This window comes from Mytilus edulis, chromosome 9 (assembly GCF_963676685.1).
Source record: "Mytilus edulis chromosome 9, xbMytEdul2.2, whole genome shotgun sequence".
Classification (NCBI taxonomy): Eukaryota; Metazoa; Mollusca; class Bivalvia; order Mytilida; family Mytilidae; genus Mytilus; species Mytilus edulis.
In genome coordinates, this window is record NC_092352.1 from 31,545,678 (window position 1) to 31,556,902 (window position 11,225).

At 29.6% G+C, this 11,225-nt stretch overlaps 3 protein-coding genes and 1 long non-coding RNA gene across 5 annotated transcripts in view; 3 read left to right on the plus strand and 1 right to left on the minus strand.

The window, feature by feature from the left end:
* The window catches only part of LOC139488104 (uncharacterized), a 185,271-nt gene that overhangs the window by 15,090 nt on the left and 158,956 nt on the right, over window positions 1–11,225 (plus strand). The gene's annotated exons all lie outside the window — the stretch shown is intronic.
* The window catches only part of LOC139488106 (uncharacterized), a 39,046-nt gene that overhangs the window by 1,569 nt on the left and 26,252 nt on the right, over window positions 1–11,225 (plus strand). The window lies entirely within an intron of this gene.
* LOC139488108 (uncharacterized) lies at window positions 1,086–5,360 on the minus strand. Its single transcript, XR_011655928.1, has 2 exons — window positions 4,818–5,360; window positions 1,086–1,267 (listed from the first exon to the last, which is right to left on the minus strand). It is a non-coding gene; the product is annotated as an uncharacterized lncRNA (long non-coding RNA).
* Window positions 3,579–11,225, plus strand: part of LOC139488102 (uncharacterized) — an 83,323-nt gene continuing 75,676 nt past the window's right edge. The window contains exon 1 of one of the 2 annotated variants that reach the window (XM_071273487.1): window positions 3,579–4,052. The gene's annotated coding sequence lies outside the window, so the exon portion shown is untranslated. Of the gene's footprint in view, window positions 4,053–6,345; window positions 6,491–11,225 lie in introns of those variants that run through there. The other variant, XM_071273488.1, reaches the window with a different exon arrangement.

Consider the following 11,225-nt stretch of genomic DNA (forward strand, 5'->3'; position numbering starts at 1 on the left):
TTTGGAACTTACATGTATATTATGAAGGAACTTCTATTCCGTGACAGTCCTCTATAGCTCATTATACATTGAAGGTTTACACATGTGTTTATTATTCATTCTTTTCTGCAGTTATGTGCCTTAATATTTTGAATTGTATATAGTTGACTACTATGTTGTCATTTTTGTTAAAATTAATTGTTATCACTGTCGAAATAACATTATAAAAAGGGAGATGTTGGATGCAAAATATTTCCTATTAGACTATAGTCAGCTATGAAAGAGCGCAGCAAAAGCATGTAGCGATTTAAAAAGAAATCCAATGTCTGCTTTACAATCAATGAAATAATCTGCAAAACATATTTATAAAATGTAAAAAAAGCATATTCAAACTTTTTCAACAATAATTGTGCATTAATTTGAAATACCAGTTTAAATTAACTATAAGCAGCACTATTTGAATAATAAACAGCAAGAGTTGATGGCTTACAATTTAATTTTTACAGTTTAATAATTTTCGCAACTAAAAGGTTTGCTTTATAATGCCTTAACATCAAATATATCGTCCGCTTTTCTTTTGGTACTAGGATGTTTCATTTGCTTTTAGCTAACACATTCTGTGTTTTACTTTGACGAGGAAATGTCTATGTATAACAATAATTGTAGCTCCACAGAAGTTGATTATACAAGCAGGTAGGGTTTATAATACATTTAAGTGTGTTCTTATTCTTACTAATTGATTAATCATGTATTAATAAAAAAAAAATTGGAATATGTACAACATAAAATTGGAATATGCATAACATAAAATTGGAATATATATAACATAAAATTGGAAAAAGTATAACTGATTAAGATTTCATAAACAGATTGAAAGTACATAACTAAAAATACATCATTCAAACATTAATCATATTCAAAATTTAAAATTTAAAAAATAGGTCATATTATTAGTTCTTTATCTTCATTTGATTTTAGTCAAGCTGAACCCTTTTATTTGCAATTTAAAAGTAAGCTGAGCTTCAACCTTAGCGTTAATGTATTCAATTTACCACGTTTCTCCCTAAAACCATAATAATTAGGAATATGTAAGACTAGCAATCATCTAGTCATTTGATTTTTATTGCTTAGAATTTAGTAACAATAAAATGCAGTTTTACATATATCAGTTTGAAAAGTTGTACTGCTGTCAAAATCCACCAAACACTTTCTGTCTAGTATTGGTGTCACATCACACATTCACATTTAGCTGCTAGCATGTCCACGACCAAAAACAAAGCTGTCGTTACTGTGTAAATAGATAAAATTTAGGTATAAACAAAAGATAAATCACGTTTTTTAATGTAAAATGTCCACTCACCGTGCGCACAAATTTTTTTTTTTTGTATATCAAGACCTTATGTAACACTCGATATAAACCTGCATAGTGCAGCCACACACAGGATGACCGCTTCAACAAATGAATGTAAAAATGGCAAATACCTGAGAAAACAGGTCCAAATTGTGATCATTGCTACAGGAAACAAACAAATGAACTCGTGTTGGTTGGACACTGCTGATTAAAATGACACGAAAAAAATGATCAACACTGCTAACAGGCTACACAGTCATACAACTGTGCTAAAAATTCAATTAAATACTGTGTTAAATTCAGATGCCAATTAATATTGAAGAAAAAATGAATGATTGTTAGAAATAAGCATTTTTTCAAACTGTTTATGCTGATAACTCAAAAATATGTAAATTAAACTGTTAAACCTAATATTTGATATTTGCCACGGATAAAATTAAGGTTCCGTCTTTTCGTCGATTTCCAGATTAGTTGATTCAGAGTACTTTTTTTATATTCAATATGTGTTTCACAATAAATCAAGAACGAATTAAAGGTTTACACGTTGTTATATTCATCTCTATGCAAATGTATACTCTCGTGGATTGGCGGACATTTGACTCATCCGCTCCTTGCACAACAACAATTGTAAAAAACATTTTACAACAATTAAGAATAAAGATTCTTGTAGTGCGTTGTTAGAGAACAAATGAGAGTATAAGTCGAAAATTAAAAAAAAAATAATATACACTAAAACACCCCAGCACTTTTTATTTTGGGGTTTTGGAAACAAATGTCTCAAAGGTTTTAATTTTGTTTTGAGTGGAAATAATGTAAAAGCTACATAAAGTCTGTTCAATGAAACTTTAAGGTTTTGGCATTCCTGATACAGGCAACTGGAGAAAATCCATTCAGACTTCATCTCCCTGTAACAAAAATAACGACTCTTTTGTTTTGGCCTACCAAGACTTTTTAGCCAAAGATAATTAGCTTTTTGTTTTGGGCATACCAAGCAAGACTTTTTAGCCAAAAAATAATTTCTTTTTTTTTTGTATTGGCCCGACCAAATCTTTTTAGCAATGCACATATAATATTTGTAGAAAATATTTATACCTCGGTCTGATCAACAAATGAAATATCGGTAATCATGAGCTTTGCTATGACATTTTGCAAGAAAACCAGTGCCACCTTAAAATATTGATATAAATAAAATTATTGGTTTCATGTTATTAAAAGTATGTGAAATTGAAACAAAAAATGCTGGGGGGAAATGCAGAAAATATATAGTGATACTCACATTTTCCTTGAACTTTCTTCAAATATATAATGATTTTACCAATTTTTTTTATAGGTTAAAAAATTAAAGAAAATTTATACAAACTTTATATTAAATAAAATTGAAAATTCAGACAGCATATTACCATATCTTCGAAATGCAATTAACTGCTTTTAAAAGAAACAAGTTGAATCTTTTGTCGGTGTCTATTTGCTTTCAATTTTTAGTCTTTTTTCACCATAAAAAGTATCAATTTAAAAGTTAAAAATACATTTATCAGAAATATTCAAATAAATTTGAAAATAGCATTTTAGCATTCAAAATTACTAAATTCCAAAACAGGAAATACTATTTTCAAAATAACTTTACATAAAGCTGTTTTTTTACAGAAACTTTTGTCTATTTTCCTTGATTTGTTTCTATGTTTCAAAACTCGACACAAATCATGTGACAGAAGGTATCCTAATTGGTCATATGGTCCATTTTATTTAGCATACTTTATTTTTTAAACAGTTTCTACTTAATTTATTCAAAAGTTGTCTCTACCCATACTAATGTAAAGCTAGCTGTATGCAATAGATATATAATGAAATTTGCTGGGACTGTCATACATATGAAATGGTCTAGCTTGCTATAAAATCAGGTTAAATCAATCATTTTCTACATAAGAAAATGCCTTTACCAAGTCAGGAATATGACAGTTGTTCTCCATTCGTTTGATGTGTTTGAGCTTTGGATTTTGTCATTGGATTAGTGACTTTCCTTTTTGAATTTTCCTCGGAGTTCAGTATTTTTGTGATTTTACTTTTTTTTCCGCACAACTTGACAAAAGTATTACATTCATTTTATGTATCTATCTGTTAATTTGAAATAAATTTATTTGGCCAGAATGTACCATTAGTTGCTTTTAGAAGGTTGCTGTATTTTGATCTACTATAATCACATTGTCTAACGGGATCCTGACGAGACGTTTGCGTTTTGTAGAAAAATCCCAGGGAAACCACCACACAATCCCCATTATGTACGCGAATGTGTGTTTGTATGGGAATATAACATGTGAAAAAAAACTTTCAAAACTCAGCAGCAATTATTTGTTTTCAGTTAAAAAAAATCATAACATGGGATAATTGTTAAGATGGTAAAATGCTGATTCACTGTATGCGAGTAAATGTTGACTGTCATGTCAGAATGGCATTTCTTTGGGACATAAGGTAAAAATAAATGACAGTATAACCGAACAACGACCACATTATAGCCAAGACTGTGTATGCACAGGTTTTAGAAAAGTTCATATGCTAATGTTATACTATTATTGGGCTGTCCAATGTATCGCCGAGGATTTTTAATGTTTATTCGTGTGCAAAATAACGAAAACTACCGAATCAGTTCGTGTCATTTCAACCTAGAAAGCGTCGCCTTCTAGCTTCTATTGACCCTAAATGCCAACAGTTTCGATTTTATTCGAATGTAAGTACCACTTCTTTTGTAACTATTTGACAATTTTATTTTTGTAAGTATGCAGCGACTTAGGGGGAAGGAATGGTGGTTAAACTTCATATTTCTTCTATCTCATAATTAATATGTCAATAAAATGGCTTCCCCATGCATACGTTTGCAGTGGTCTGATTGTATACATAGTTAACTTTAGGCTTTTTTTTTTTTTTTTGCTCAGGAAAGGGTAAAAAAAGGCAATTGCAACTGATTCGATTATACTTTAAAGTCAAATATGAATATTTTTCACGTCTATTTTATTTTGTTTAACCTCCATTTTGCAAGTGTGTTTTTATAAAAAATGAAAAAAAATCTTGTAGGGTAAATATTAAACTTTTACAAGTCAAAAGTTTTGTTTGTATCTTGTATGATTTATTTGATATGCTGACAAGGAGAAAAAAAAATCATACTCATCATATTATAAACCAATGACCCAAAGTACACATTATTATGGGATAATACATACTTTGGTCTCAAACTTTTTTTAGAATTGATTTAAAAATAAGTTAGGAAAAAAGAGTATTACTATTTCATTTATTTGAACAGGGGTTACTTGGTTTAAGATAAAACATTGTCGTGATATTTTTATGTTGTTTTGTCTGACATCTTTTTTAAGAAATTCATCTTTGGAATGGTATAATTAACTTGACTTTTTGAATGAAAGGAAAGAATGGAGATTTTCAAAATAAAGAAAATATAAAATCATAAAAAGTATCTATAACTTAAACATAGAATACTTACGAAAACGATGCCTTCAATGAAAATCCGAAACAGTTAGATACAAATGTTTAGCTTCAAAACTATTCTTAAATGAAATATTTTAAATCGTTCAAAAAACCAATTGTTCAAAATCCCAATCGTTCAAAATCCCAATCGTTCAAGATCACAAAGACGAATGAAAGCTGCAAGAATTTGCAATCCGAAAAAGTCACTGATATTATTTATAAAATTGATGCAATCGATATTGGAGATAACCCGCAGTTGATAGAATTCTAAATTTTTGAAAAGTAGAACACTATAAATTCCGAGAACTAAGATTATTTATATGTTGCGAAAACAAAAGAAAAAAATAAACAACTTTCAATATTGGTATTATAAAATCCTATGTTTCCCCAGCTTTCATTTAAAAATGAAACGATATAACATAAAATATGATATTCCGCGAAATGTACTTTTTTCAGATGATTTTTAACATCCTTACGGGCAAACCTAATTCCATACTTTCAGTTTGTAAGAAACCCTTTATAAGAATTCAATGATACTTAGAACTATAAGTTTAAATGAAACAATATTTGTGTTGAACAGTAGTATACATTTTGTAATCAATAGTTCAATATACAATAGATGTTTACAAGCATACCTTGTATAAATGATAGATCTGTAAAAGTTGAGGTAGACATTCTTAATTCTTTCCTCAGCTGGATTTGAATCCATGCTTGTATCAATACCTCGCAACATCGCCTGTTCTGTGCAAAGCGCCCTACATGTTAGTTTTATTGCGGAAAGATTTTTCTAATGATTTTTTGACAATGTTTTGAGATGTTTAAAATCTCTGGAATTGTATCATTAACCAAATTTTTTTGAAAGAACTGTAGAATAAATTGAAGGTATGTTACTTTTTATATCTAATAACTATAAAAAGAAAACTAATAATAATATTGATTATACAGCATATCATACTTTTAACGAAGGATACTTACACAAATATGCGTTCAATTAAACCAATATATAAATATTAAGCTTCACAAATATTTATTACTTAAGTCGTGTAAAATCCCTACGGAGAAAATGCATATATAGTCAAATGCACTTCGAAAATGTAAGAAATGATTGAATCGATATTGCGATAATCTGCAGTTGACAGAACTTTGTATTTTCTAAAAGTTGAACGTTTTGAATTCCGAGAACAAATATTGTTTATCTGTTGTAAACATGATAAATACATGAAAACCGCATAAGATAATAATATTTTCCCCAGCTTTCGTTTGTAAATGACACGAAATTGCATAAAATGTATTATTCCGCGAAATGTGCATGTGTTAAGATCATTAATTAAAAAGTATTTTTAGTCATTACGGGCATAGCTAATATCTATACTTTCAGTTGAAAAGATATATTTCTTACTTTATAAGAATCCATTGATACTTAGAAATATTAGTATAGATGCCAGTATTATTAAACGCTGTCAATACATTGTAGAATCGGTAGTTCAAATGAAACATGATCCGTGTTTTTATAATATATAATGGATATAAAGATTCATTTAACTGTTATTTGCAAATGTTTCAACTTCCCAAGTATACACTACTTTTTGTATTCATATTTTCTTGTGAAAACCAAAGTTTACGTGTCTTCAAGAGACATTTGACGGAGTTTATGAAATAATTCTGGATGAACAATATTCATAAAGTTTGGTAAGTTCTTATTGATGATTCTTTTCGACGAGACACGTTTTCATATATATTTATATATATACCTTGTCTTATTGTCTTAAATTCAGCTCAACAATGCAGCACCTGCAGTACACATTTGAGTTCTTCTCTCAGTGATATTTGAACCTATGGTACTATGATATGTCTACAACACCGCCTGCACCTTTCCAGTGTCATAGACCACTCGACAAAAATGTCTATATAAAAAAGCACAGCTGTGGGTCGTCGAGAAATGCCTTTCCTCAACGGTTTTATCTATGGTTGAACAATTACTTTTGTTGCTTCAACTACTAAGATTTACCAGTGTTGTTAACTTAAAAGTTAAATTTAAAATAAAAGAAAAGAAAATACCAAACTCCGAGGTAAATTCAAACGGTAATTCACTAATCACTGCTGAAAACTTTCATTTTGATAAAAGAGATCAAAATAGAATACGATCCGTGACTAACAGTGGTCAATGTCGGTGTTTCGCTAAGAAAACATTTTCATATAGACCAAGCCTGTACATTTCTATATAATCTCTATGTTTGTTTTACAGTTGACGAAACTTTACATTTTTGAAATACTAGGCTTTTCCACCTCATGAATATATTACCTTAGCTCTACTTAGCAAAACTTTTATGCATCTTTGGTCCTCACTTTTCTTCAACTTCGCACTTTATTTGGCTTTTTTAACTTTTTTATTCGATCGCCGCTGACGAGTCTTTTGTAGACAAAACGCGCGTTTCGCAAATACAAAATTACAATCCTGGTATCTATGATGAGTTTGTTTACAATAACTGGGTCGATGCCACTGATGGTGGAGTTTTTATTCCCCTAGGGTATCACCAGCCAAGTAGTCAGCACTTCTGTGTTGACATGAATTATCATTGATGTTGTCATAATTATAAATAAACTTTTTGATTTTTTTTTTAATGCTAGGGGTTTCTACCTTAGGAAAAAGTAAAAACACAAACATACTAAACTCCGAGGAAAATTCAATCGGAAAGTCCCTAATCAAATGGCAAAAACCAATGAAAAAATACATCAAACGAATGGACAACAACTGTCATATTCCTGACTTGGTACAGGCATTTTCAAATGTAGAAAATGGTGGATTACACCTGGTTTTATATAGGAAAAGATTACATTCAATAGCTGTATTTGGCAAAACTTTTAGGAATCTTTGGTCCTCAATGCTCTTTAACTTCGTACTTTATTTGGAATTTTAAACATTTTGTTTATTTGAGCGTCACTGATGAGTCTCTTGAAGACGAAAGGTGCAATTACAAAATTTTAATCCTGGTATCTATATTATGAAATTTGCATGGTAACTTCAAAATCAATTCATTACCGATATGGTTTTATTTTACATGTATGTAGTCTGTCCCTTCCTCTACTTAAACATTAAAACTACATCTAACTATATTTGGATCACCACTCACCTCGCTTAAGGTGGTACCTAACACTACAGGGAGATAACTCTGTAAAATCAGCTAAACGTTTTAATTACGTTGTGTTGTTAAGGGAATATTAAGCTTCTCAATGATCAAAAATAAGTGTTTGTCAAACTGCTATATAACCAGTGTAATTGTCTGATAAAACGGTTGATTCAAATGTTTTGAAATTTTTATATTTTTGTCAAAGGGTCAAAGTAAATACTTTGTCAAAATTTTAAGAAAATTAAACGAGCCAAATTAATTTTAGTTAAAGTGTTGGGTACCACTTTAAATGCCCCGTGTTAACTTTTTCAACATGGTCATAACACTTCTTTGAGACCACTGCGGGAATTGGAGGCAATCTGAAGATATGTAGCCAAATTAATAGGTACATTTAATAGTTATCAAAGGTACCAGGATTATAATTTAGTACGCCAGACGCGCGTTTCGTCTACATAAGACTCATCAGTGATGCTCATATCAAAATATTCATAGAGACAAACAAGTACACAGTTGAAAAGCATGTAGATCCAAAATTCCAAAAAGTTGTGCCAAATACGGCTGAGGTAATCTATGCTTGGGATAAGAAAATCCTTAGTTTTTTTCGAATAATTCAAAGTTGGGTAAACATGAAATTTACAAAAATGACCACATTATTGATATTTATGTCAACACCGAAGTGTTGACTACTGGGCTGGTGATACCATCGGGGAAGAAACGTCCACTGCTCATATGAAAATCACATAGTTAAGAATTATATATTTTTGTAATATTAACTACAAACATTTGAATAAAATTCTTAGAATGTGATCTTTGAAGATAATGAATGTTTTCATTCACGAAATAGTCAACTTTATTTTATCCTAATTGACGTGTTTATATTGCTTCCCATGTAGTTAAATTACATACCTATTACTGTATGACATTTCTAAGTATACGAAGAGTTGATGATAACATAAGACAAATATAGACACATAATCTGCATTATTATCAAATGTATTATCCGAATAAGCACTTTAACCACATGTTATTGAATATTATTTCTTGGAAAACAGAATTTACTGTAGTGAACAATGGAAATTTCTGTTCTAATGTGTCACAAAAAATAAACCGAAAATAGAAAGTAACATTATTTGTTGATTGGTAAGTTGTTAACTAAATATGTATCGTTACCGAATGCACTATCTTACAAACCTCTTCTTCTATATTTTCGAAAAATAAAATTCGGAATATTTGACAATTGTTTAATTTTGGATGTAACGCGTCTTCTGATTGGCTGACGTTATTTTGTTATCAGCCCATAGAAATAATTTAGTCATGTGACCGTGACGTCATCAACGTTTTTTCATGGTTTTCTACGGTTTAAAATGGAATTTAGAATTAAATTATAAGAAATGACTGTAATTTTTTTCTGTCTATTCGAAATAAGATAAAACATGTGGTGCACACTGTTAAATAACCTGCTACGCGTTTTATTCAGTGTGCACCAACTTTTTTTATGTTATTTCTTCATAGACAGAAAAAATATTACAGTCATTCCTTAAATAATGCTTTACGATTGGGTTACAACACGTATAATGGAAATAAAGTGTACAATATTATTTCAAGATTTACATGCATTTGCTTGTGTCAGAACTAATAACAAAATATGTGATGCAGAATATATTCATTTCTTTGAATACAAATCCGTTTACATTTTTTATTGTTCGTGTATGTTTGAATATTATAAGCCTAGTACCTTTGATAACTATTTCAGGCTTTTTTCTGAACACATTGAAATTATTTTTATCATGAATGTTTAGATATGGAAATTCAAAGTTGTATATGTAAAACGAAAAGTGTGGGTATATTTTAATCTAAAACGTGACCAGCAATCAAGTTCTTTAACTGATAAGAGGAACTATTAGATTTTAACGAGTTATGTCTAGGTTTCGGTACTTATAAATTATCGGATTTCAAATGTTTGGCTTTGCGCGTTCCTGATGGAGGTAAATCCAGAAAAGCGCTTCAGACTCAGACGAATGAAATTATTTAACGTGTTGTTTCCAATTTTGTACTTATTTAATTACTTGAATATCAAATTATTGTTGATAATGAGTTATTTTTATTAATTTATCCTAAGTGCAACCGAAAAAATACAGCACAGCAGGTTTTTTTTCGGTTTTATTTAAAGTCGCTGGAATTTTGATATGTTCAATTTTAAGATAATTCTTTTATATGCTTTTTTAAAGACGGAAAATGATACTTTTATAGTATATAACTTGATATTTATAATGATTTATTCATATGGCAGATTCTATTGTAAATACTAACTTTCATTAGATTAAAACCTGACCCTCTTTGGTTTCTCTACTTCATTAAAGTAGTCTATAAAACATTATGTTTAAGGTTTCTGCGAATTTGTATCTTCTTATATTTTCCCTCTGTACGATTCTTAAAAAATGTGATAATAATAACATCGAAGAAAGATCTGTGGTACTTTTCAATAGTATAGCTTATGTTATTTATAGATAATAATAAAAAAAAAAAAGTCAAACTATTACTTTGGAGTACCATGACTACTTTAGGAGGAAATTTATGTTGATTTTCTGCAAATTAAAAATAGTCTTAACATACAAAAATAGACTAACTAGGGAATTTTAAATGTGATTGACTAATCGCTTAAATAATCCAGATAAGAAGATACACAACCATATTTAAATGACGTTTTGGAAATTCAAATATCTTTTTGAACAAAACAAGATTCAGAATTCCCCACAATTAACCATTTAGTTGAGACTGAAAATCCTATGTCTGACTAATTATAAACTAGAACTTTGCATATATTATCATTTATGCGCAATGTTACGAGTTTTCAAATGTGGATTATTGTAGTAGCAGTTGTACGGTAATTTTGATAATTTGAATGTTTCCAATATAAACTTTTTAAAATATATTCGGACAGTAATACGTAAACACATTTAAAAATATTTTGTAAAAGTTATAAATAAAAAAAAACAATGACATTAGGCAGATGGAAACCATTGATATGAAAGAATTGAAAAAGAAAAAAAATCAGAAATATCTTGCTATTCTTTTAAATACAAATTCAATCACCTCTCTAAAGAAAAAAGGTACAGAAATTCAATTTATTTGTGCAAATACTTTTCGTGTTTTTCGTTCCTAGCCGATTTCGTTACGAGTTATTTTTTGCGAATTCATAAGTGTAGTTGGTGCATTGATATAAAAGAGGGACGAAAGATACCAAAGGGACAGTCAAACTCATAAATCTAAAACAAACTGACAACGCCATGGCTAAA